This window comes from Pleurodeles waltl, chromosome 3_1 (genome assembly GCF_031143425.1).
Source record: "Pleurodeles waltl isolate 20211129_DDA chromosome 3_1, aPleWal1.hap1.20221129, whole genome shotgun sequence".
NCBI lineage: Eukaryota > Metazoa > Chordata > Amphibia > Caudata > Salamandridae > Pleurodeles > Pleurodeles waltl.
In genome coordinates this window covers 482369092-482396703 of record NC_090440.1, presented here as the reverse complement: position 1 = coordinate 482396703, position 27612 = coordinate 482369092, and the positions used below count along the sequence as shown (strand labels likewise).

The window sequence follows — 27612 nt, the reverse complement described above, 5'->3', positions numbered from 1 at the left end:
CCCCCCACCATGAACTCCTCAAACTGAATCAGCGAAGACCTCTTCTATCAAGGACTGAATAGAATTTTGTATTTTACTAGCTTTACATTCATTCAGATAAACACGTTGGCAGTTATTAGTCTTCTGTCTGAAGTCATGTGCATTTAACTAGATGTCAAATCAACAGAGTTGTGACTAAAACATCTTGACAACAAATACAGATTATGCAAACAATTAACCATTGGCTAGCATTTTAAGTGTTTATTAAGAAACTTCAATTCTCTCAACATGGAGAAATGAACGGAGTAAACAAGCAGCATAATGAAAATGCAGAAGGGACGGCGGGCAAAATAGTGTTAATTATTAAACCTTAGAGATGAGCATCAAAAAAAAAAAAAGAAAAAAAACCAGAAACGGTCAAATCTTCCCTGTAATGTTATGCACACAAGCCTGGGGAAGGATACATCCAAACTCTGATATTAATTACGAAACATTGGATATATCGATCCCTGCAAACTATCAAAAGTAAGCAACCACAACTTAATATGCAGACCTCAAAAACATTGGCCAACTTTACAACTTAAATTGCGGATTCAAACAAACGTTACTTTAGTGCCCCTAGAACACTCAGGTATGCAATGGCCTTCAAGCCCAATTTAGCTTTGACAGTAAGTCAGTGCACAGTCCCAAAAAATATAATAAAAAAAAAAAAACGGGAATGTGCTTTCCAAAGCTGTGGCCACAAATTGTTTCTAACAACCTGACATCATGGACGTCGGCAATACTAAGGACAGGATACAACAATTCGATTGAAGTTAAAAGTAAATATGCCATTATATATTTATTAAAACACAACAATATTTTATGTAACTGCTGAATCAATGATTCAAGAACTAAACTGGACAGTGTAGTCAGAAGAAGCAAGACTCGACAGCTTTTAATGTTGGTGCTTAAGCAAGCAGCATGACACCTTATTTGTTAGCTTAGAGTACTTTGGATCTTATATACAATACTGCAAGTATTTAAGAAACATGTAATAACACACTCGAGCATCATCAGAATGTAAACCATGGCTCTTCCCCTTAAGTTGTGTTGTCCTCACTGTGACACTAACACTTCGTTGCATATAGGAGTCCCTTCCTTGTCCAAAAAGGGGCAACACATTCACCCCCACACACCATACAGGAGCGTAACTTCCGGGAGGACGAGGGGTCAGTTGGGGGGTGGCGAGGAGAGGAAATGGAACGTTGTTACATCCCCCTAATGTAGTTTCTGATAAATAGTTGGGTACAGGTGCTCTCAGTCGGTTATGGTAAGATGTCTGTAGGATTTCTCTAGGATTTGTCACATGCACACAGACAAAAAGGTACACAGTCAGAAATGCAGACACACGCACATAGACACTCCCTCTGTTTAGAGAGTCTTAAAAAATGTACGTTATTTCACAAAATGGATTTTCTCTCAGTGCTCCCACCGATCAACATCTTCTCACCTTTCCACTGTCCCACAGATCTCTCCTGTGCATCCTGCTTGACATAGCAAGTACTTAAATTTTTTATGCCAGCCTGGTTGCCGATAAATCTGACGCTCACACCCTCCAACCTGACTGACCAAGCTACGCTCCAAGCCCAAAACCACTGGCACAAAGCAAAATGCAAAAAGATGCTTTACAATAAGGCCAATGCAAAAAACACATCAAAAGGAGTGATGCAATTTAAACACATAGCTTACTTTTTTTCCACAGCACCTAATAACAGTGTGTCCTATTACTCAATTTAACATTACTCAATTAATCAAATTCTGAAAGATGACAGATAATGGGCTAAGCCATAATTGACAATCACCCCCTGCCTATGACAACTAGGTATTGGTGGGGTGGGTGGATAGATGGACATGGTGTGTCTTACAGAGTGGTCAACATATCAACAATAACAAATCCATAATAAACGACACTACTATTTTGTCAACTTGACTAGATGTAAATCTAGGTCTGATAAATCTACGCTTCCCTATATACGCTGGCTCATGACTATATTATGTGCTAGCTGACACTGTGGAGGCCACGTTTCATTTACTGAATTGGACAAAAATAGCTTTGAAATTCACTTAAAGATTGAACTACGTTCACCCAGAAGACATGTAGTTCTATACTTAAAGGGCGAAGGAAGCTTTATATGTACAGTGACTTACAGATTGCCTGTTGCTGCAACTCAAATATTTACCAAATAAAAAGCAGCTCCTGCTTGGGTGCAACTGTAAGACGGTTAAACAGAAGCCATCATGTGCAACATGTGCTGATGGGATCAGTAGAAAAGCGTAAAAATGTGTTTCATAAGCATATTGAGTGGGCATTTCCCTGAAATGCACGTTGTGGTTATGAGACTGAAGTTGTGCATTACTTCTTTGTCGTAACCATGCATCAAGCTCATGGACATCACAGCTTTTTTTGTGAGGTAGGACATAATGAGTTGTCAATCTACTGTAATCCCAACTTGCCTTCGGAGTACACAAATGAATGTTTAAATCCAACACAAACAGGTCGAGTTGAACTCAAGAATGTGGACGAGTGTGCTCACACTTGGAATCCAGCAACTGGTGGTAATGAAAAGGATCCCAGAACAAGAAATATGATCAGTCCTTTGGAAGTGTTTACACTAATAGAATACATGACAGTAAAAGCTCGCCTACACCCATAAAACAAATAGATGCAGTTGAGTGTAAGAAATCATTCGCTTGACCCATGGATTGTCTCCATATTGCTGAAGCATGTGGAGAAAAGAACAGGTACGCCCTAATTACAAATATTATCCTGACAACTTCCAAAATGTCTGGAACAGTTGTTGTGCTACGAATCTTTCCTATGAGAACATCCTAATTAACATATTAACAATACCGCTCCCATAAAAATTAGTTTTAATAAGTGCTCTGGCTGAATACTGTAGGGGGGAGCCACAAGTAGGTTGGAAACCTGTGCAGATGTCCTTGCATCTACTGTTGGTCTTCAAGAGAAAATACAAAAGAAAATATATATGAATTGAATCAAGTTGCTGGTAGATACAGATTCAAAGGGTGAACATATGTTCGCAAGTGATGTAATAGAACATGAAACAAATCTTGATTAAAGTACACGAAGCGCAAGTACAACTCAAGGACTAGAGACCCACCTTTATAGTAGGGCCCACACATCTTAAAAGGTCATCTAAATTGTATATGAAATTAACAGGAAAAATACCGAATCACTACATAGACAATTTCAATTTGAAATAGGATTCCACAAAGGACATCAAATCAATACCTTAGATACACACCACATTCAAGTTAAAAATATTCGGAAACTTCAATATAAAAAAAAAAAAAACAACAACAGTGGGAATATATATTCAAAAACACTCAAGCTTCTTCAGGTCACGGATCTGAGAGTATAAAATCTACAAACGCTGAGGCAGTTTTAATATTTTTTCAGAATAAAGATTCGATATTCATAAGAAAGAACAGCTACAAACGCTTTTGCAGTAGGCAAAGTTATTCCAATTACCCAAGTTTATATTTAAAGACCCAACCCATGTCCTTTTATTACAGCTGCTGTTAAACATACCAGAGACGTCAGTTCGTTGAAGCAGCCTGGAGCTCTGCACTAGAGGTGCGCGAAACAAATTAACAATTTCAATACCTGGGGGGGAAAAAATTAAAGGTCATGTTAAAATGTCCTACTGCAGCCAAAAATAATATCACCATACAATTGTCATAAGGCATACTTTCACATTTAGGATGACCTAGTGGGGTTCTGAAAGCCCGCAACTGCTTTGTGAGAAGTAGAGTCAAAAATGTGAATGCATGCACAAAAACATTGGTAAAACCAATAGAACTCTCCTATGCAAGATGTATTGGCTTTGTCGTCAGCTTTTAGCTATGTTGTATAGCAGCTTGGCAGCTGTTCACCATGTTTAAAAGTTAGAGCAAAGGAGAATGGCGTGCCGCCTCAAAGTGGAGTAGTGGAGTAGAGCGGGGCGTTATGGAGTGGCCTGGAGTGCTGTAGAATAGAGTCGAGTGAGTAGGGTGTAGTGAACTGTCATGTTGAGGAGTAGGGTGACCACCCGTCTGTAATATTCATGGACTACCCGTAATTTAGCCCCATCGTCCATTGCACGTGATGACTGGCGTAACGGCCAGCATTTGCCCCTAATTTTAGCCTTTCAGCTGAAGGACACATGTAATTAGGACAATTCAGTTTCCTCAGCTCGACTGAAAGGCAGGGAATCGCTGTTAGGATCCCGAAGGGCAGAAAAAACAGGCCTTCTTAGCCAGGGCGTCTCCTTCCCAAAAGAAATGCAAATGTGCACAACTGGTAAATCTGCTAATTAACGGGGCTTGGAAACCTATATTGGCTTTAATCTAAGGGGTCACTTGAAGTTTCTGATGAGATACTTTCTTTTACAGAGGTACTGTAAGGGTGTCCGAGCTGAGGAGTGTGCGGTTTTAATGGACAGTTATAAAATAAAAATAAAAAAAAACGTTTGCACTAGGTATAATCTGTATATTATTGAAATCTATATTGTAGAAGGGCTTTTTTTATTTAACCTAAAATTATTTGTGCACTTTGTGGCAGCCTATATTATTGTGTGTAATACATGTTTAAAATAAGAACTTACAGTCACAGTGCTTTCAGGGACCCCGGACCTCCTAGTACTAACCAACATCGGCAAAGTCACTAGTTCTCATCTATACAAGAGTTATTTGCTTTGCCAATGTGTTTTAGCTATGCACCAGAGTGACCGCTGTTCAGCATGGCTAACAGTCAGTGGCATAGAGGAGTCGCACAGAGTGACATGGTGAAGTGTTTAGAAGTGGCAGAAAGTGTCATGTTTAGGAGTGGCATACTGCAGAGTTGCATAAAGTGGGGTGGTATACAGTAGAGTTGACTGGTCTAGAGTGCACTGGCATAGTGTTGCAGAATATAGTGCGCAGAGTTAAGTGACATTGAGTGCAGGGACATAGAATTCAGAGGCGTACAATGCAGAGGCATAGATTTGAGTGGTGCATAATAGACTGCAGTGGTGCATAGTGGAGTGTTGCTGAGTAGAATGGCAGAGTGCAGTGGCGAATAGAGTGGAATATAATAGAGTGGCAGTGTGCAGGGGTGTAGATTGCAGAGTAGACGAGTGGCAGAGTGCAGTGGTGTAGCGTAGATAACGTGAGTACAGTGCTGTGGAGTAGTGTGTATTGGCATAGAATGCGGTAGTACAGAGTAGAGTAGTGTAAAGTAAACCGGTGGAAAATGTAGTGTTGCAGAGTTGTGTTGGAGAGCAGTTGTGGAGAGTGGGGTAAAGTGGCACAGAGCAGTCAGGTAGAGTACAGTGGTGCAGAGTAGAGGGCATTGGCGTACAGTGCAGTTTAGAGTGAAGTGGCATTGTGTAGGGCAGAGTAGTGTGGCAGAGTGGAGTAGAGTAGAGTAGCATACAGCAGAGAGTGCAGTAGTGTAGAGTGGCAGAGTAGACTTGAGTGGCGCAGTGCAGTGACAGTGTATAGTACTGCAGAGTATAGGGCCAGATGTATCATACAACTGATTTGCGATTCTCAAATAGCGATTTTTAAGAAACCGCTATTTCAGAAATGCAAAAGGGTATGTATGATTTTTGCGATTCGGTAATAGCGATTTCTTAAAAATCGCAAATGCTATTACCGAATCGCAAATGGAGAATCTGTCCCCATTCGCACCTATGGGCCTGTTGGCCCATATCTGCAAATTTTTTGCATTTCCAAAATTGCGATTTCCGAAACAGAAATCGCAAATTTGGAAATGCAAAACCCCAGGGTGCTGGGGGGGTCTAAGGCCCCCTCTGCTGCACCACAATTTTTTTTTGTTACATGTAAGGTGCACACATGCCAAAAGGGCATGTGTGCTTTACATGTACATTTTAAAAATGCATTTTTAAATTTTTTGTATATGGTTACCCCCAGGTTCAACCTGGTGGTAAATAGCGATTCCTAAATGTCCAAATCGCATTTAGGAATGGCTTCATACATGTGCTAAGAAATCACAAATAAGGAGTCCTTATTTGCGATTTCTTAGAGAGTCGCAATTTGCGACTCTCTAAACAGGGTCGCAATTTTAAGGAATCGCTATTTTAGCGATTCCTTAAAATTGCATTCAGAATATCTTTCATACATTCTAAACTGGATTTTTGCATTCGCAAACGGGTATTCGCACCGTTTGCAAATGCAAAAAACCTTGATACATCTGGCTCATAGTGCTGTAGAGTGCAGTGGTGTAGAGTATTGGTGCAGAATGTAATAGAGTACAGTGTTGCAGAGAAGTGTGTAGTGGAGTAGAGTGCAGTGGCGTACAGTTGTTTAGAGAGAAGTAAGGCAGAGTAGTGTGGAGTAGACTGTTTTACAGTAGAGTGAAGTGGCATGGAGGGGTGCAGGGTAGGTTGCAGATGCGCAGAGGGCATAGAGTGTAGTGGCAGAGTAAAGTGGTGTAGAGTGCTGTGGGACAGAGTGCAGTGCTGCAGAGTAGATTGGAGTGACAGTGTATTGGCGTAGAGTGAAGGGGCACAGAGTTGTGCGTTACAGAGTAAAGTGCATTGGAGTGAATTTGCATTAAGTGCAGTGGCGTACAGTGCAGTGTGGCATAGAGTAGAGTTATGCAGAGAAGATTGGTCTGGCCTAGACTTGAGTAGCGCAGGTGTAGAGTGGCATTAAGTGCATTGGCACAGAGTACAGTGGTGTAAAGTGGAGTGGTAAAGAGCAGGGTGAGTATGCATGATGTGATAGCACACTGTCATTACGGACATGTTTTTGATTGAAATTACCATTACGTTAGCACAGACATACAGTTTTTCTAATAAAACTATGCAGTGCACAAACGATGGTGTGGAAATTGCATCAACTAGTGTAATTATTTGCTTAATCATATTAAGGTATTTATTTCCAGCACAGTTAAGAATTGACACAAATGGGCTTCATTTGTGTTGCTAATTCTGATATCCTTGCACAGTTCATTTAAATATTATGCAATAGAAAAAAAATCTTTCCTATCCCCAGTATCTAGCAAGATTGTCACATAAATCCTCCCACTTTGAAGTCAGAGGGGAAAAAAAAAAAAAAAAGTAGACACCAAGCTCCAGAGCCTGACAATTGACCTTGTTCTTTGAATGGACGCCAAACGTAACGAGATAAGAACAAGATGTACAGGATTGTTTACAGAAAGGGAGCACTCTGAAGGATACTGTGAATAAGGGAAGGGACGCGCTCAAGCTGGACAGCCTAAAACAAATAAAGCCAGCAAATTGAAAGCAACAAAATGTCAGTTACAAACCACAAAGCCAATGGTAATCAACAAGCGGATTCCCACGGCAGCTCTATGAATGTACTTAAAGTAGCAGCCGCAGGATACTTTATGGGGAAAGTCCAGTATTTTAGCCCAGTCCGTATCTTGCAGAGGGCTGGCCACATCAGTCTCCCAGATAATATAGAGATAAGTCCTGGAGTAGTCTCCATGTTGCAGGAAAGGTCTGTACACCCATCTTATCAGTTGGTCACCAGTGCCTATGGTGTAGAGCTTCTGACACACCTCATGTAGGGTTAAGTGCTACGTGGCAGACATGAAAAAGAACATTTAATGATTGTTTAAGGTGTTTGTAAGTAAAGAGTTGACCCGGGTGACGATGGTAGTCTGCCACAAGGGTTTGGAAATCTAGTAGCTCGCCGTTCAGAAACAAACCCCCAACCCCCAATTTTAGGACGCCTGTAGCATGCCACTGATGGGGTTGCCCTCGGCAGCCATCAAGGATTTCTTTGTGTCAGCGAGTTTACAGGTTGTAACAAGGCAATAGAAAGCTGTGCAAGATAAACCCAGATGGTGTTCCGTAGAATGGTCAGTAGGAAACCTTGAGTAGTGCAGTAAGCCCTCCCTAAAGTCTTCACGGATAAACCCCATCCCATGCAGGGGGCAGGCAGATAGCCAGCGAGCAAGCCACCCGTTGGAGCTGTGCAACTAAATATTAGTGTTTTAAGTCCAAAAGGCCTAATCCACTAGTAGTCACGGGTAGATGAGTAGAAAGAGCTATCAGACAGCGCCCCAGCGACCAAATCTGATGTGTGGCGTGTCTGAATAGGGAATGAGGGACGAGCACAGGAAGGTTTGCAACATAATTGTATATAAAAGGGGAAACAGTACTATTTGTTAAAGAAACACTAATTACATTCTAAAATCTCTCATGTTCTTAAATTTTATTTTGTGCAATTTACATCCCAAATACTTTGAAAATTCTATGTGTACTTTGACACTTCGGGATAAGCTAGATCACTGGTTTGGCTTTTGCTCAATCGTAAAACCATTTCAAGACATGGAGAGAGTGGGCAATTGTCTTGTACAACCTTGTAAGGGGTCTGACCTCTGCTCACCCTTCACAAGCACAAACCGCGTACCATTGCACCAGAAGAGTTTGCCAGGGATGGGTTGGTGCTGCTTGTTCAACTACTTGACCGTGCGTCTTCCGTTTCTCGCCTACCTGCAGAGACAACTCCCCAGGTATGCAATACCTCTTGGTGGACCCACCTTGTCTTATTTTAGGAACGGTCCCACCTAGTTCTTCTCTTCTTTGTTTAACCAGTTCTTAGCAACACCCCTTTCAATATGGTGCTTTGGATCTCCCATCTCATCTTAATTTCATCCTCCTTTTTCATTATCTTGGATTGGTAGTCCGGACTCCCAGCTCTGACATAAATGTAGAGTTCTGGAAGTACACTCTAGTGCTGAGACAACAGACGCCGTGGGTACCTCACATCCTGACATTATGTGTGAGACTGTTGCCCACACCATCTGCTCTGCATCATTACATTGTTTTTTTTTGTTTTTTAGGTTGAAAGTCCACTGGAGATTGAGGTGAGCCAGATGTTTTTGTCAACTTGTTTACACTAGCATAAGGTTACGTACCTTAATGTTTCCTAAGCTGTTTGCCATTGGTTTAAAAATGTTTAGACACAATCAAACTGTTGCTTTTGAGTCTCTACAAGAAAGACTGGGTAAATTTGTGTAGGGGATGATGGCCTTGACAGTGCTGAAGGGCATTAATTTATTACTGAACAAGGACATCATGTGACACCTGAATGTAGCATACCACAAGGCAATCACAAAAAGGCTATAGTGAATAATTAGTGCTACGTAAAAAAAAAATAGTAAATAAATGCACTGAAAACGTAATTGGATACGGCCTCTCTTGGATGTGGCTGAAAAACTGACGTTTGCTCTTGAATTTTTGTCCTGAACTTTGCCCCTTCATCCTGAATTTTTTTTTTTTTTTTTTTTTTAAAGTCCTGTCCAGAATTTGCCTCCATGCCAAGTGGTCAACCCAAAGTCTAGTGGCATAGTATTGTTGAGTGTCATGGACAGACTAGGGTTTCAGAGTGGACGGGTGTAGAGTGAAGTAGATTGTTGCATAGTAGTATCAAGTGGCGTAGTGTGGCAGAGTGGAATGACAAAGTGGTGTAAAGTGACGCAGTGTCGGAGTGGCGTACAGTGGAGAAGAGGGTCGCAGAATAGAGTGGCATAGAGGGGTTGTGTAGACCGTCATAGAGTAGAAAAGTGTTGTAGAGAGGCAGAGTAGATTGATCTAGAGTGGAATAGAGTTTAATGTATAGAGCATCAGAGTGGAGTGTGAGTAAAGTGGTCTAGAGTGAAGTGGCGTAAAGTAAAGTGGTGCAGAGCAGATTGTCAGAGTGCAGTGGCTTAACGTCCATTAGTTTTGAGTAAAGTGGCACAGAGTAGATACAGTCCACTGGAGCAGAGTAGAGTGATGCAGGGTGGAGGTGGCGCAGAGTGATGTAGAGTAGTGTAGAATGCACAGGCATAGAGTAGATCATGTCAGAGTTAAGTGAAGCTGTGCAGGATAAAGTGCAGAGGTGTAGAGTATAGTGGCATAGAGTGCAGTTGCTTAGTAACAGGATGCAGTGGTTTAAGTGTGGCATAGAGTACAATGGTGTAGAGTGCACCGGCATAGAATAGAGTGTTGCAGAATAGAGTGCTGGAGAGAGCAGTGGCATACAGTACAGTGGTGCGGAGTAGAATACAGTGGCGTAGAGTATAGTGACAAAGTGCACTGGTCTAGAGTAGTTGGCATAGAGTACACTGGATTTGAGTAAAATGATGCAGAGTTGATTGGGTAGAGTGCAGTAGTTTAGAGTGGTATACAGCCCATTGACGTAGAGTAGATTGGTACAGTATAGAGTAGAGTAGCAAAGAGTAGACTTTCAGGGTAGATTCGAGTGGTGCATGGTAGAATGGAGTGCAAAATGTAGCTGTGAGTGCACTGGCTTAGAGTGGAGTGAACTAAACTGGAGTGGTGCATAGTAATATGAAGTGCTTTGGCATAGAGTGGAGAAGAGTAGAGCACAGAGGTGTATAGTGAAGTGGCGTATAGTGATGCAGTGTGGCAGAGAATGCAGTATTGCAAAGTAGATTGGCAAAGAGTGCACTGATGTAGAGTGCAGTGGCAGAGAGAGCAGTGGCACAGAGTAAAGTGGCGCACAGAAGAACAGAGTGGCGTAGAGTTCAGTGACTTATGCAGTGGCAGTAGAGTGTTGCGAAATAGAATATAGTGGGGTGCAGTGGCATAATGTATCGGTTTTGAGTAAAGTGCTGTAGAGTACAATGGTGTAGAGTGCAGTGGCACAGAATGGAATAGAGTGGAGTGCAGGGCATAGAGTAGATGGTTTCAAAGTAGAGTGAAGCAGCGTAGCGTGCCACAGAGTGCAGTGTTGTACAGTGCAGTGGTGAAGAGTAGATTGGAGTGGCTTAGAGTAGCCTGGCATACAGTGGAGCTGTGCAGAGTGGACTGATGTACTGCAGAGTGGCACAGTGTAGCGTAGAGTCCATTGGCATAGAGCAACTTAGAGCAGAGTGGTGCAGAAAAGAGTGCAGTGGCAGATTAGAGAGGCATACTGTTCAGTGGCAGGGGCTAGTGTTGCAGAGTTAACTGTTGTAGAGTGCAGTGGAGTGGTGTGGAATGCTTTAGCGTAGAGCGCAGTGACGCAGAGTGGTGTACAGAGCAGCAATGTAGAGTATAGTGGTACAGATTAGAACAGAGTGGCGTGGAATGCAGTGACAGAATACAATGTGTACAGTGCAGTGATGGAAAGTAGTGGCGTAGAGTGCACTGTTTTTGAGTAAACTGGTGTAGAGCACGTTGGCATAGAGATCAGTGGTTAGAGTAGCATGCAGTGGCGTAGAGTAGTACAGAGAAGAGTGATGCAGTGTGGTGCAGCATAGATTGCAGTGGCGTAGAGTAGATTATTTCAAAGAAGAGTGAAGTGGCACAGAGGAGAAAGGTGCACAGTAGAGTGCAATGGTGCACAGTAGAGTGCAATGGCATAGAGTGCAGGGTGCCAGAGTAGACTTGCAACGAACAGAGTGCCATGGCATAGAGTAGAGTGGCATAGGTGCATAGTAGAGTGCACTGGTGCAGAGTGATGCAGTGTAGAGGAGTAGACTGAGTGGTGTAGAGTGGAATGGTGCAGAGTAGGGTGCAATGACGCAGTGTGAAGTGGTGCAGAGTAGAAGGGAGTGGCGTAGAGTGGAGTATGCAAGGTATGGTAGTGAACTAGTGAACTGCCATTACAGATAAACTGAAATGGCCAATTCATTTGCAGAGAGAGTTTTACTGAAAAGTATACAGCGCACAAACTATAATGTGTGGAAATGTCATTAACATGTATATAGTATATTTATTTGTTGTGATGGTATAAGGATATGCATTTCTAAGACTCTTCAGAATTCCCCCCAGTAGCCAGCATGATTGTAACAAATCCTCTCACTTTGAAGTCAGAAGAAAATAATTAAACACCCAATAAAGTAAACACAAAGCTCCCTCAAAAGGTGGAGCCTGGCAATTGACCTCTGTCTTTAAATGCACAGCAAAATGTGACAAGATAAGAATAACATTTAAAGGCCTATATAGAGACAGGGAGCACTCAAGGATATTGTAAATTAAGTTTGGGCAAGGGAAAAACTCAAGGACAGCTTAAAACATAAAATAAAGCCAGTAAATAGAAAACAAGTTACAAACCAAAAAGCCAATGGTAATCAATGGGCAGAATGCATTGCTAGGGGAGCTTTCCTAGTGTCCCCCAGCTGCGCTGTCTGATAGGCTTCGACCTAAAAAACAATGGCCACCATCCGAAGAGGAAGCAAACAGTCTTCATAAAAGGCTTAAGTAAATGACACGAAGTAGGGATTCATTAAATACAGCACATTCGGAACATCGACAATACCCTAGACCCAGACGCACATGTTACCTAGTCAGAAACAGGGGAGGTATAACACAAGGGGCACACTTTCCCTGCCTGTGTCAGGATGCGCCTTTCAAAATGTGCACCAGGCGTAAACAAGGAAATTGTGCCTTATTATACTGAATGCACTGCCCTTAGGGCAGCCAGAAACTTGCCCTGCCTTGGGGGCATAACATTCAAGTCAAAATCTGAGTGAATGCTTTTATCAGCCGGTCCATGGTTCACTGTGCAGGCTGCATCTGCCTGCACACTCAAGAGGGGCAGGAGATACCCTCGCAGGCAGGTGCAGTGAGTGACTCGAAACTCCACCCTCTATGTTGCAACATTTTGACAACTAATCTACAAGATCCACTGACTATCAGACACCATGCTTTGCTCAATTCCCATCAATTCAGTTCTTGCCTCAGAACTCTGGGCAGTTAGTGTTTTTTGCTCAGGTCACTTTGGTTGATAGAGGGTGTTAAATTCAAATGAAGCATAAAATTTAAAATACAAGTTTAAAACAGACGTGTAAAAGAAAGTATAATACTTACCAACTAACGGTGGATTTGTACATTTCTTCTAGGTGCTCCCGTTAGAATAGTATCTGCTTTCGGTGATAACTGTTAAAAAAAAAAAAAAAAAAAAACAGAAAAGCCTCAATACAAAAAATAACTCCTAGTATAACAACCATGCCAGTTACCTAAAATAAATTACATTTTTACAATTTGTTGCTGTAATGTTGTGAGGGATTTACAGGGGGCGGAGGACTAACACTTCTGAAAATGCATTCACCCATTTTCTTAAATATGTACAACAAGCGTTTTTTCTTTTTGCGTTCAAACAACCACAGTGGACAAACTGACTAAAACCGCCAAATGGCAACGGACTCAAAAACACAGGCCTCAATACTACCTTTTGTAATTTTCTAAGAGTGACGACCATTTGCCTTTCAATAGGCGTAATAAACTCTACGTATATATACTTCCCCGTTTCACTGTCTAATAGCACTGGAATTTTTTTTTAAGATCATATCATGATAACTAAAAATATCTGGTACAAGAACTTTAAGATGGTCAAGAACAGTGGTGTTACGCTACTACGCATATAGTATTATGTGTGCAAAAAGAACTGTTTAAACTTTAGATTTAAACTTCATCAGCAGTGTAAATGGAAACCTGGCTAACAAAAGATTGTTAGATTTATCACAACATTACATATGGGCAACAGATAACCAATGTATTAACTTCGGCCTTCTGGATCAACAAATTGTCTGTGGTGTTGGGCGATATCAACCAACTGAAAACATAGCCCTAAAAATAATAGCATTCCGCGCCTACAGAATCTAGAGCACACCCAACTCAGATAGGCCAATTATTGCTGACAATTCAACACAAAATTTGTATTTAGATCCATGTTCCATAAAAATGAATTCTAAATAGAAAGATTAAAAAAAATGAAGGGTGTTTAAGGAACATCCATGATTCGCCACTTCTCAAATCAGGCTGTGGATGAAGTCAATAAATAAATCACAGAATGATTAAAGTTCTGTTAAACCCTTAGCTACGGAGGTATTTTCAGTCCTATTGCCCAGTTTTGTATTTTTTAATGTTTGGGGGTACTTCGTGCTTAAACGTTTTGTTTAAATATATATATATATATATATATATATATATATATATATATATAAAATATATATAAATATACAGCAACCAGGCAAAATGTGCATCTAGATTTTTCCACTTCTTGGGGGATTCACAGGGTACCCGCAGCTCGTGGTGTCGGAGAAACTAACTAAAATATAACAACATTTTAGACTTTTGGAGAAATAAAAAAAAAAAAAAAAAAAAAAGGTGTTTTGAAAGAAAGTATTATTTTTCCTCCCTAAAAACAGCATTACCAAAAGGTTTGCTGTGCTAACATCAAGCAGAGTTGAAAAAGGAAGACATTTTGTTTTACTTTAGTTTTTGCATTTTCCTAACTGGTAGTCCATTTTCCTACTTTTTTTGCGGTTTCAACCTACTTTCAATTTCTAGTAGAAACTGGTGTGAAACATTGGTGAACTAAGAAAGCTATACATTTCAGAAAACTACATAAAATTACATAATCAGTAAGGTATGTTATTTATGTAGTTGTTCATGGTTTTCCCAAATCATTGGAATAAAAAATAATGAATTAATTAGGGAAATAGCAACATGTCAAATATACAGCTGTAATGTTTTACCTCTATGGACTATTTACAAAAGTCGCATGTTACGTCTGTCGGATCTTTCTGGTTGCAGGGATTTATAACGAGTCTCTGTTTTCCAAAACAAGCGATAACCAAAGCCAACTGAGCTTCAGCTTATGATTTTTTTTTTGTTTTGCAGACAGACCATGCCACAAAATTGATATGGTAAAAAAAACAATGAATGAAAAATTAGTATGAAGGAACCCTATTAAAGAAAAGAAAAAAAACGGTACCTCACCTCTACGGCTGGGCAAAGCTCCCTCAAAAAGAAAGGTCCAAAAACTTGACGTGAAGACATAAAATATGTGGCATGAAAAACCACCCTAACTGCCTTTGTGGACAGCAGCGAAATTTTAGGCCACTACCCCCAGAAACATATTGAATTCAGGCATTTCTGAAAACTATACACCAAGGAGTCCAGGGTAGTCTAATATGAACAATCCCACGACCTTTTCTTACCCAAAATGCCTTGCAAGCCTCAAACTAACTAAAATCACGCATTGTCCTCACATTCCCAAGAGAACATTCAAGAACCTGCAGAGAAGCAAAAAAAATCCTATCATCTAGTGTTCCAATACTCCAAAAAAAAAAAAAAAAAAAAAAAGTTCCCACCTGTGTAACTAGGTCTAGCGCCAAATCAGGGGCAATGCAAAGACCATATTCACTTATGGTCAGTGTTCATCCATCGCAGGAGCTCGGCCCAACCACAGAAGTGGTAAGAATTTTGAGTCCCCTCCCAAATTCTGAAACTTTCTATTATTTGAGTTAGGACCTGCTGTTCCTGTCACCCAAAAAAATGCCATTTCTTTTTTCAATCTAAAACTTTCTTCCTCAAATACTATATCACAGGCAGAACGCAGAGGTACTCGTAGAAACGAGTGCTTTGAGCAGAATGTAAAGTGAAAGCATGCAGCCAACAAGTCTAAAAAAGTGAAAAAGTACTTATCTGACTCGATTCTGTGATAAATCTCTCCAAAGAAGCTAAAAGAGACAATAAAAATATGAAATATTATTTCTACGTGCAACACACCCAATAAGCCCACCAAACTAATTCCTATAGTCCCTGGTTCCATGAAAAGCTTCTTTAAGACTTGATGCGGAGGGGAGAGGAGCACAGATTGCAGAACCCTCGGGATCCGAACCAAGATGACAAACCATTATATGCCCCCTTTTACAAAAAATTTTGGGGTGGGGGCGAATTGTACTTCCCCCAGAAAGAGGGATGGGTTGGCATTTCAGCAAGCTCCCGGGCAGCAGCAGGAAACGCAACCGGGGCTGCACAATTTCCATTCTCTCTGGGTTGGTAGGTCGTGTCAGCCCTCACATGAGGTCACATGGCGAGCAGGGAGGGTCTCGAGTGCGTGCACTGAGTGCAGAGTTTCCCTGCACTCTTTCCTCAAGACGACCTGCTAACTTCCACGCACTGTGAATGTAGCAATGAGGACGTCAACAAATCCTTACCACCAGGAATTAAACTCAAGACTTCCTGGTTACTGAGTTTACACTGTTAAAATGCAATACCCTAAAATAAATGTCATAAGTAATTATTTACTCTGCCCACAAAAAATACACCTTTGATGACATTCAAGTCCAATTATTTCATTCAAAATATACTTTTGAGTGCCTGTACTCTTCATCCCTCTTCAACAAAATAAATTAAAATAAATGTAAAAGTTTCATAATTGAAATGAATGAAACAAAAGGAATAATATGGTGACAATCTTTCTAATAACCCACCATGACAAGAAAGGGATGTGTATTTATATAGCTGAAGAGCAGAAATTAAAAAAACTGTGCAATTCTTTTGTAAAACGTGTCCGATGCTCAAAGGCTAAAAGAATCATATTTAAACATATATCCCTTTTGTATTCTGGGTTTCAATGAGGCTTGAAGCAAACAAAAGGGAGTTCTGCTGCCTTTTACTGGTAGAATTTGTAATAGAAGCACAAATCTTGTTTTAATAATGAAACTTATAATACGACACTTTTCCATCCGTATTAATGTTAACTTAAATCTATAAATCTGCTTAATCGTGAACACTTCATTTGAAATCGTAATATTTTTAAAAGATCCCATAACATGTTAAATCAATAAAACTGAACTGTCCTAATTGCCTAAGTCGAAGGTTCAACAATGACTGTTACTTTCTTTAATTGTAACAGGCCAGAATCGTATTTAATTTGGTTTGTCGAAAGAATAGAACACATTTTGTGTGGAGTTAAAGGCTCCGATGGCGTTGGTATTTTATGCTGAAGGACAAAGGAGAACACTCACCCTTCCTCCAGAATTCGGGTTGAAAGCGGTTTAGTACTGCGGGAGGGGCAGCACTCGGGGCAATTTCGGCTCTGGCCCTCACACTGTCTTGCGTAGTACACTTAACACAGGATGAATGCATAGAGCCTTCCATCTCCGCTCGAAAGCACGCCATTTTGTAACCATGAACATCACAGGCGTAAACATTGAATCTGCCATTTTGTACACAAAATGACAAGAAAATGCAGGCTGGAACGCGTAGCAGAAATGATAGTGCACTACTCATTACCGTGGGTCCCCGGCAAACAGCTATGCGACATTACATCGCTGCCGCACAAAATTGGCTACCTTCAAAATGGTTCGGTGGGAGCCCCAAAGACTTCGTGATGTTGGATTCTGCGAGCTTTGCTCCCCCAAAACCGTCTGACTAGTAGCTCAACGGACCGCTCACTCGTTTTTCAATGCAATACCAAGCCTATCGAAGGCCTCCAGTCAACACAAGCTATTCATGACGAACATGAGACTGGTGCGTCAATTGGTCCAACACGCTGTCTGTAGGCATTTTTTTTATATGCTTTCCTCTCTTATTTATCCTTGTTGACTTCCCAGGAGGCAAACAGCCAATTCGGTCTCAGTACAACACTAGATGTCTTTTAAACTTCTTCTGAGCACTTCCTGATATTTTTTCAATACACTAATACTCAGGTGCATGTTGTCTGAAATCAGACAGTGTGATAAAAAGGAAAAGTCATTTGGTGACTTAACGGACTAACCCATTAAGTTTTAAACTCAACTAGATTGGTAAATCTATTCAGTGTATAAGAAACAAGTAAAATTCACAAGTTTTTAAACAAAAAAAAGCTTACGCGGGCAGAATAAAAGTAGTTTATTTTCGACTGACAAAGGCCATTTACTAGCCATCAATCATACAAATTAGCTGCTTTATTAAAAGCAACAATTGTGCCTTTAGTAAAGATTGTGGTAAATGAGAGATACAGTGTTAAGAATCTCAAAATAATAATTTGTTGAAGATGGGGGTTACTGGTTTTTTTCATATCAAGTTGGAGCAGTAACTTGCATTATGGGCACAACAAGCTTGGGGATCAAAGCGTCTAACGTCATTTATGAGTGGAAAAATGTGTCCCTAACAATTACAGCAGTCTATAGCAATCACACTTTGCCTATATAGAGACTAGAAGACATGTTTAATTCTGAAACCCATTACAAATTGACTTCCAAAGCTACTTGTATACCATAACCATGAACATTTTCTAAATTTACAGCAGCACGACTTCCTTAAAATTCAAGGGAGTGATATTTAGGAACATGATCTTCTGAGTTTTTGCATATTGCTTTTATTGGTTCGCATCTATAACAAAATAAATACATTTACAAGGATCTTTCATAATTTTTTGTCATACATGATATTGCTTCCGTAGGATACATAAACTCCAAACTATTCAGGCGCTATACACAGCGCAGTTGAAATAATTACTGGTCACTTATTAATCCACTCAATTCGTCTAGTGCCCTGAAGGGAACTCAGCTCAAAGGGGCAATATCAAAGTTTATTACTAATCCACATTATTAGGGTGAGGGTTACTGCACAATTGTGGATTTTGAGTTCACGGAACACAGGTAAATTACGCAGGGTTAAGGATCCGTATAGGAAGTTCTACATTTCATATGTAGGGCAGTTTGCTTAACAAGGCCTTTTGAAAGCTTAGAGTACTTTGGAAGTTAATTGCACCAAGTTCTTTATAATGGTCGGAGGGAGACCTACATACGTATACACACTATATTATATAAAAATCATACACACCCACACAGGTTGTATGAAAGTAGTTGTCCACCCCTTGTCAACATAAGTCAAGTAGCTCGATTTACATTACGCTTAGAGCACAGAAATGGTCACTGCTGCAAATAAAGGAGTCTTCAATCCGCAAAAAATAAAATAAACCATCACAGTCCATCTGAAAAATTGTGGCTGAAAGGTCAGAGGTATTGTAGCGAACATCGGAAAATTGTATCCTACATCAAGCCTCAACTTAATGCATTGAAGACTTGTTAACCAAGTAGATTCAACACCCTAGGACCTTCCAATTCTACACCTTCACTAGGGGGTAATCTCCACGTCACCAAAGGTCAACTGTTTCCAGTCCATTAGCAATCCTACACATCGTAGTAGTCTTAACACTTCACTTTAATCAACTGCACTACAAGACTGGAATATACACGAGTGACTGGAAAATATAAGCAATGATGGACACATTGAGTCCTCATGTAACTATCATAATTTCTCCATCCATCAACCAGACACCCTTAGAGCACTTCACTGCAGTAAAGGTATTGTGGTATTGGCAACACCGACAGTGCCAGAAAGGCAAACCATACAAAATGCAACCCAAGCCTTATTTTGGGCAAGTTTGAACGCAAACTGTCACAGAAACCCATAAGTATAAGTTTTTTTGTGTTGAACAGAAATCCAACAGAGGTTAGGGCATTCAGTGGTACTTGGGAGTAGACTGGCAACACTATGCACTTATGCAGACAAACTTGGAGCAAGAAGTCGAAATATTAAACGGTTGATTCACCAAATAACCCTACAATCGGGTCACGAGAAGTTAATACCCGGAGGCCATATAAGTTAGACCAGCCTCCAAAGAGGTTCAATAGATAACATGGACTTGCATGTAGTTTAGAAGCATGTTGGAGGAACCACGAGTGTGCAAAAGGAAATGTAACAGGTGTAATACGACAGAGCTACCCAAATACACTGGTATCAATTTTCAACCCTAGAAACGAAAATGAGAACATGCTGCGGCAGGTCACCTTTTGTACACATACTTTGTGAGCCACTGCACAGTTATATATGACAAAAGCCCAACAGCTAGTTAAAAGGCTTGACTGTATGTGACCGGGTAAGACAACCAGAAGGCGGGAAAATAGTTTGTTAATGGCACACAAAAAACAAATTATAAATTTAAACTGTTCCTTAATTCTGATTTACACAAATATGAAAAACACATTATCGATTCCAATCGTCGTCCAAATGCAGACACCTCATGTAGATAAATCATAGTCTGATCCAATGTGTTCCAATTATACCGGTTATTTTTTTTTTGTTTCAAGCCCGTTTACTTTCAAGTGCTTGGTACATTTCATTAATAATGTCAAACAAATCGAATACATCAAGCACAGCTTATGCACGCATGGTTAGCACAAGGCAGTGTGAAATGCAATAGGGAAGCACGTTAGCCAGATCCGCCAAAATGAGTGTCACAACAGGGAAAACAAATATAAGGGCATAACTAGCGAGGACCCTTGCTGTGGTCAAACAAGATGAGCCCGGTGTTCCTACAAATTGTCAAAATATTTTGCAGAGTAACTTCTCCCTACTTTTAATGCATTAGGATTCAAAATAAAAAATACCTTAAAACACACAAATGGTGCAATGCAGTAGTGTCCAAAAGGAGGTCACATTAGCTTAAGCAGCGTCCCCAGAAAGTTGGCAATTGTGTATGCAAATTACCCAAGTGTCAAGACTGTCACCCCTCGTAGATGAGCGATCAACTTGTGCCCAGAACGCACATCAGCCCAGCAGAAAGCCCAGGAAAACACAAGTATCCGGCAGGTGCTGGGAAAAATTGCGAGCCAAACACGGTGCTTTGTATATACATAGAAAGAAAAGGACATAGAAGCCAAGCAAGACGGACACAAGAGAAGTACAGGTGCAGTGACAGAGCGCATCAGGTAGTTGCAGATGTAGAGGGATACCGAGAGTTAGACAGAAGGAAGGTAGATACATTGAATTGTGTTCCCGTCTCCGTATTTATCGGCCTCTGGTTTTGTCTCTCTCTTCCCAGATCCCTCTAGCTGTCGCACGCCTCCAACATTCCTTGTATTTCTCTTGCCAGTCTTTGTCTTGCTGTTTACCTCAGCGTCTCTATCCTTCGTCCCCTTTCTTGCTTTGCCTCTATCCCTCCCCCATCTGTCTCCATCTCTTGGTCTTTCCGTGCCTCTCCCTTTCTCTACCAGTTTGCTTTTGTCTTTACATGTTTTTTTCCTCCCCGTCTCTCTCCATGTCACTCCCTGTCTTTCTGTCTCTCTGCCTACGTTTCCGTCTTTCCCTATCTATATGGATCTTTTGCTTGTTTTTTTTCTGCCTCTTCCTCTTTTCCTGGCTTTCTTTGCCTCTTTCTTTCTAGTTCTGCCCTTGTCTTTTTCCACATCCGTCTTTCCCCACCTTCTGCGCCTCAGTCTCCATCCCCCCCTGACTTTACGTCTCATTCCACTCACAATTTCTCTCTTCCCGCCCCTCTCTCTTTCCCTGCACTGGGCAATTCTAATTTCTTACCATCTTGGGCGAAGTGCAAATGTCCCTGTGCTTAGCTGCAAGCAAACTGAAACGCGTTACTGCGAAATGCCCTAGACCTTGAAAGGGTCGTGTAACGCAGACTGAAAAACTAAGGCTGTGAAATGCTGGTGATAGCCTGGGCCGTTCATAACAATGCCTGTCCTGTGAAGCGATCGGCTGACTCTACGGGAATATGTGTCTTTGAGAGCTTTCTTTCCCAGTATCTGCAAGGGGGATTAGACACTTCGTTTCGTAAAATAGGGTGTGGCATTTATCAAGGTCATCGACTGCAAGGGCCTGAAAAAATGCAATACTAAAGCGTTTTTATCAATAACTGAAATCTGTGGCTGCGAATGTAAAGAATGTGTTCACATGCAAGCACTTTTTTGGAAAATGAGTAAAACAACCCCCATACCTCGAAGCATTGCTACACACCGAGCCGTTTTCTTCCTCGGGTTTATCATCGCCTCATCTTCGGATCCTTTCAATATTGGTGGGAAATAGCAGTGCTCCGATATTTACTGTCAAAAGTTGAAAGAGAGGTGAGGCGTCCCGACTGTTACTGTTGGCTGTCAATGCACATCGAAAGAAAGGAAAGAACTAACCCCAACGCTGCGCCGGAGCTAGAACAAAAAAGGAGCGATGTTTTCACGCAGGAAATGACAGTTATACTGTGCTTTTAAACAAAAATACGAACATATTTAACTTGTAGGTAAGCGGGATGCAAATCACAAGTTTTCAAAACCGAAACAATGTAAATACAATGAAATGTAAAGACTGCGTCATTACGAACATAAACTAAAACGTAAGGGGAAACGGGGAGAAAACGTTTATAGAAACACATTCAGCTGTTTACATACCCAATCCAAGCGTGGCCGATGTTAATATGATCCTTCGTTGATAACACAAGGGGAACTCTTAAACCCCTCTACAACGTTTAAATGTAATTGTTTTGGGGTATTTTTCCCCGCTTAGAAAAATAAAACGGAGTACCATACTAAACAGAGAGCAAAGACAAGAAACGATGGATACAAAGGGTATTGCCGAGGCGGAAACGGCTCTTCAACGAAGCGCACAAAAATGGAGGTGCGCCATGGCTTCCGAGCTGGAAAAAACAACGAGCTCTCCCTTCTCCGTCGTGTCTTCTCACAAAGCACGGCAACTAGCATCGAAAAAAGCGCGATTTTCACATCAAATCCCACAGAAAGAGCACCCCAATGTGCTTATGTTAGTGTCTAGGGAAGCTTGGACCCCTCCATAACAGAGTAAAGTTGATCCTAGAGGGAGAATAAAAACACTGGAAACGGTTGCTCAGTCCAAAGCACAGCCGCCATGAAGAGCTCCTTCCCAGCTCTGAGCCCTGCCTCTGATTGACACTCTCTCCATTTACCCCACAACTCAGGTGATGTGCCATAGACCCACCCCTTCCCTTCCCTCTCAAATAGAGGCAGGAAAAGGACCCCCGCCCCCATCAATCCACGTGGTGTACAAAAAGAACCCCAACAACTGAAAGGGGGGGGCACAAAACTAGTATTTTGTATAGTTTTTTTGTTTCTTCAATTGGTGTAAGCGATGTGGCCTAACGACTAGAGCTGGTGCCTTTAGCGCTAACAAGCAATGTTCGAATCCTAGCTTCTGCTCAACATGTTGTGATTCTAGGCAAATGAAACATGTTTCGTGGCTGCACTTAAACAGTGCTGTTGTAATATAAAGTTTTAAAATGCATTTGGCACAAGTGCCTGCAGTATGGAACTCCAAAACTAAATGCATAAGTATCCCGTATGGCTTGTGAATGTTTAAATTATTAGTGGGCAGCAGATACGTATGTAGGAAGCCATTTTCAAGAAAATGTTTACTTGGGTTTACAAGAATGGCCAGAAATTAGGCACAACCATTATAAATCCTAATGGAGCATAGGAAGCAGTTACAGGAATAAATTGGTGGTGAAGAGGGCAAAGAAGATGCCACTCAGCGGCGCAAACTTAGAGTTCAGTCTTAGACATCACTACATTGACTTGAAATAATTTTAACATGGAAGAAACAAACTTGCTCAGGCTCCTGATATCAAACCAAAAAACATTCTTTTTAACTTCTAAACCTGAACATGTATGTGAACTAGACGGCAGAGAAAAGAAATGCTAAAATGGTGGTCATGTAGTGAGGCATTACATGATTACGATTGATATCTTCAGAGGCATGTAGCCTCCTCCACAATCAATTCCAAACCAGATTTTATTACACAATATTTTCAGACCCAAACAATAGAATAAGGTGTAATGAACAGCATGCAATTCTAGTCTATATTCACAAGGAATCGCCCACCCCACAAAGATAAATACAAGATAATTGCCATTCACATCACACACTTGGTGTTGTGATTGTGGAAATTCAAGTACCTTAAATGACAATGGGGTCTAATCACAAACTGCATTTTTAGCACATTCATTAGTGCTACAGTAGTACTACTCACACACACAAAATACTATTAATTTATCTACCTGCAGGTCTCCACCTCACCCTACATTTTCTGTGTAGGAATCTTCACCCCAACTGCACAGATCTCCACACAAGTATACTTATGTTTTTGTAGTAAATGTGGGAGAGACAATAAAGAGTTACTGGAAAACGGGTAACATTTAATACAAAATTGAGATTTTTAGAAAGGGGTAAGGAAGGGTTTAGGGCAGGAGACAGGCCCAGTCACAAAACAGTAACAATATTGCTTTTAAAGAACAGCACGTCTAAAGGTACTACAGACAAAAAGGACCCACAATAGTAGTAAATGTACTCCAGCTCAGCTTTGACGTCCAGCACCAAATTCAGCCAACCACTTGCACTGCAGCACTCCTACAGAAAAGAGTGGAGTCAACAAATAACTCAAGAAATATATTGGAACCACGCATTAGCAAAGCCAATAGGTTTCACCTACGCAAGAACAACTAGCTTTGTCAATTTTTTTTTTTTTTTTAAGGCATGTTGCACAGTTCTGCGGGCTGCTAAGCAACATGGCCTCAAGTAAAGTAAAAAAACACATTTACAAGGCCAGCACTGACCATGTCATAGTGCATGTTTTTTTAAGCCATGTTGCACAGCAGCCGGCACTACTGTGTAATATGTCTAAAAATGAGTGGGAGAGGCAAGCAACACAAGGGAGATGTGGGGGAGAAGGGAGGGAACAGAAATAACAGACAGCAGGCTGGGGAACCAACACCAAGGAGGTGCATGGGAGGAGGCAAGGAGCAGCAACCGACAACAGGAGGAAGGCGTGTGGGGGAGCAACATGAGGGTGCTGTGGTAGGAGGGAGAAGCAACAAAACACAGCAGGAGGAGGGTGGAGGACACCGCAGAGTGGCATGCACTCATACAGAGTGTATGTCAAAAAGTAAAAACAAAGTACCGAAAGGAGCACAAGGCCACTGGAAGGGCATTGGCTGCAAACAGGAATCTGTGGTAGGTCCATGCTCCACAGCCGGGACGGACGGCCCAGGCAAAAGCAGGAGGAAGTGAGCAACAGGGAGGAAACAGGAGGCATGACTAGTAAGAAGTAATGAAATGAGAGTAACATGGAAGCCAACCCATAATAACCATTATTAAGTAATGGGTGGGTACTAAGCCAGTTTAAAGCTTTTTTTTGTTAATGATAGATTTCTCTGAAAGCGCATGGAGATGTTCATGTGAAACCTAAAAATGGATGTTAATCATGTGAATATCCTTTGTCTAAATGCGTCAATTAATGATTCTCATAAAAAATACTGCACTCTTCATGAAGCATGGCCGTTAGCACTAACAGCAACAAAACATACTTGATAAGACAACTGCGGCAAATGTGACCACTCCAAGATGGCAACTGTCTAAGCCTATGTGAAATGGCTTAACTTTTTGTTAGGAGCTGATACAAGACAACCTAAAAGTAAAATGAACTGTCGGAAAGTGTGTATACACTTATTAATCAGACAAAGACATTATCAATTTGTCTAACCAGGCACTGCAAAACTTTATAATGCAATCCAACCAGATACCCTATATTATTAAAAATAAATCATACCCATGAAAATAAATAAAACGCCTAAAATGTATGTACCCCACTAATTACCAGAGGAAATGCAACAGTCTAGGCACATTTGATATTTTCTCAGTCTTCAAATTACAATTAGAATGGTCTCTCAAAGATGGCTGCCAAGCATACGTTGCACATCTGTAAATGTGCCATTACGGTGCCCAAACTGTAGCTAAGGTGTCCAGTGAATGCATGTTCTTGGAGCCATAGAGATACCAGCTTGCAGCAATAGGAGGTGACAGGGACTACTTAGTCCCTGCACCTTGGCAGTCTCGCACTATGTACATATCACACAAAGGGGTGATATTGGGACAGGGGAAGGACAAAGTTGCAAAGAAGGAAGCTACACTTCTGTTGTGTTTAACAAGGTCTCCTTACACTAAAATGTGTGCTAGAGATGTAATTAAAAATGAAAATCCATTTAATTACCATGTACGAGTGAAATCTAGGCCCAATCAAAAGCTGCACTTTCCTTTCTAAACTTTGCATGACCTGCATTCACTTGGCTTGCTTGATTGTTAATGTTAATAAATTCCGAACATTAACTCAGCAGAAATGTTTCTATCATGACTTTTGCATGGCCTTTGTATGACGCAATCTTTCTATGCCAACAAAGAAAGCTATATTATTTTGGGCCAGATGTATCAAGCATTTTTGCATTCGCAAACGGTGCGAATGTCAGTTTGCAAATGCAAAAAAGCGTTTTCAAATGTATGAAAGGCATTCACAGTGCGAAAATAAGAAATCGCAAAAATTGAGATATTTTTGTGAATGAGACATGATTTAGCGTGTCGCAAACAGCGTATCACAAATAGCAATATGAATTACTGAATCGCAATTTGCGAAACGCTAATTGCGATACAGATTAGCAGACGCAGACTGCGACACGCAAAAACATATTCGCAATGCGATGCATCAAAAAAATGCGCAAATTGCGATTATTCGCAGAATGGCCGTTTGCACATGCAATTTACCATGAACTGAAACCAGGTGGTAACCAGGTGCAAACTATATAAATAGGCCCAGAATGCCTCAGCCCCTCTTCCACAATGGCTGCACTCTACGTCATGGCGAGGAGAATGAGGATGTTGGCAGGTTTGAGGAGAGAGAGGAGTAGACAGGAGTCAGTTTCAGAGTGCACATAACCCTTTTTGACCAGCCTGAGGAGGAAATTTATGAGAAGTACAGGTTAAGCTCAGCCATGATACTTGACCTGATAGCTGAGCTACAACCCATGTTGCAGCGCAGCACACACAGGACCAATAGCATACCCACCTATGTACAGGTATTATGCTTCCTGCACCTACTAGCCTCAGGGAACTATCAAGGGACCATAGCAGCAGCTGGAGGGGTATCACAGAGTGCTCTCTCTAGATTTTTAAACGCTCAATGCCATGCTGAGCAGAATACAACTGTACATAAGATTCCCCAACACCCCACAGGGATTAAAACAAACTAAAGTTCATTTCTACAAGATAGCACAGTTCCCACATGTCCTAGGTGCCATCGATGGGACACATGTAGACATCTGTCCACCATCAGCCAACAAGTATGTGTTCACAACCAAAAACACCATCATTCTATGAACATACAGTTGATATGCAATGCCTCCTACATCATTACCGATCTCGTGGGCAGATACCCAGGGAGCACATATGACGCCTACATCTTTTGCCACAGCGGGATACACACAAGACTGCTAGCTAGGGAGTTTGGTGCAGGATACCTACTAGGTAGTTTGATAGTTCACAATAATGCATTGATGTAAGCGTGACGTCAGACAGCACATGTACTCATTTTACTCTCTGTGCATTCAGGAGACAGTGCCTATGCTGTGCACACCTAGATGCTAACGCCCTACCTGAGCCCTGCAACTCCAGCAGAGAGGAGGTACAATGCTGCACATAGGGCAACCCGCAATGTGGTGGAGCGCACCTTTGGGCTGCTGAAGAGCCGCTTCAGGTGCATACATAAGAGTGGAGGTGCACTACAGTACAGCCTAGAGACAACATGCAAAATTGTGTCCACTTGTGCTATCTTGCACAATATAGCAACCACCAGGGGCATACCAGGGCATACCATTGCAACTCACAGAGCCTGACTCAGATGAGGATAATGATCCATTACCACCCCTTCTACCAGCAGACAGGACCAGTGCAGCAGAGGGCAGGCAAAGACGTGCTGACATCACGTGCAACCATTTTTGATGTAAGTAATGAAAAAACCACTTAAATGAAATGTATTTCTGTAGTTACCATCTTTATTACCTTGACTTCAGGTAAACAATGTGTCATTAGGACATAGCTATTCACAATGGGCAGACATGAACAATTCACAGTGTCACACTATTAGCATCATAGCATGACTGTATTTGTACATGTGTAGGTGGTACCCTGTAGCCCTCAACATCACTTCTTACGTCCACGCACTCCACTTGAGTGCTCTGCGCCCTCGCTGACACCTCTAGTT

General features: G+C 41.3%; 1 long non-coding RNA gene across 1 annotated transcript in view; it reads right to left on the bottom strand.

The window, feature by feature from the left end:
- Nucleotides 1–22452, bottom strand: part of LOC138284220 (uncharacterized) — a 62798-nt gene extending 40346 nt beyond the window's left edge. The window contains exons 1-4 of the long non-coding RNA XR_011201360.1: nt 21947–22452; nt 21502–21607; nt 12801–12869; nt 3575–3649 (exon numbers count right to left, since the gene is read on the bottom strand). This is a non-coding gene — a long non-coding RNA (uncharacterized lncRNA). The remainder of the gene's footprint in view (nt 1–3574; nt 3650–12800; nt 12870–21501; nt 21608–21946) is intronic.
- Between the last annotated feature and the right edge of the window lie 5160 nt (nt 22453–27612).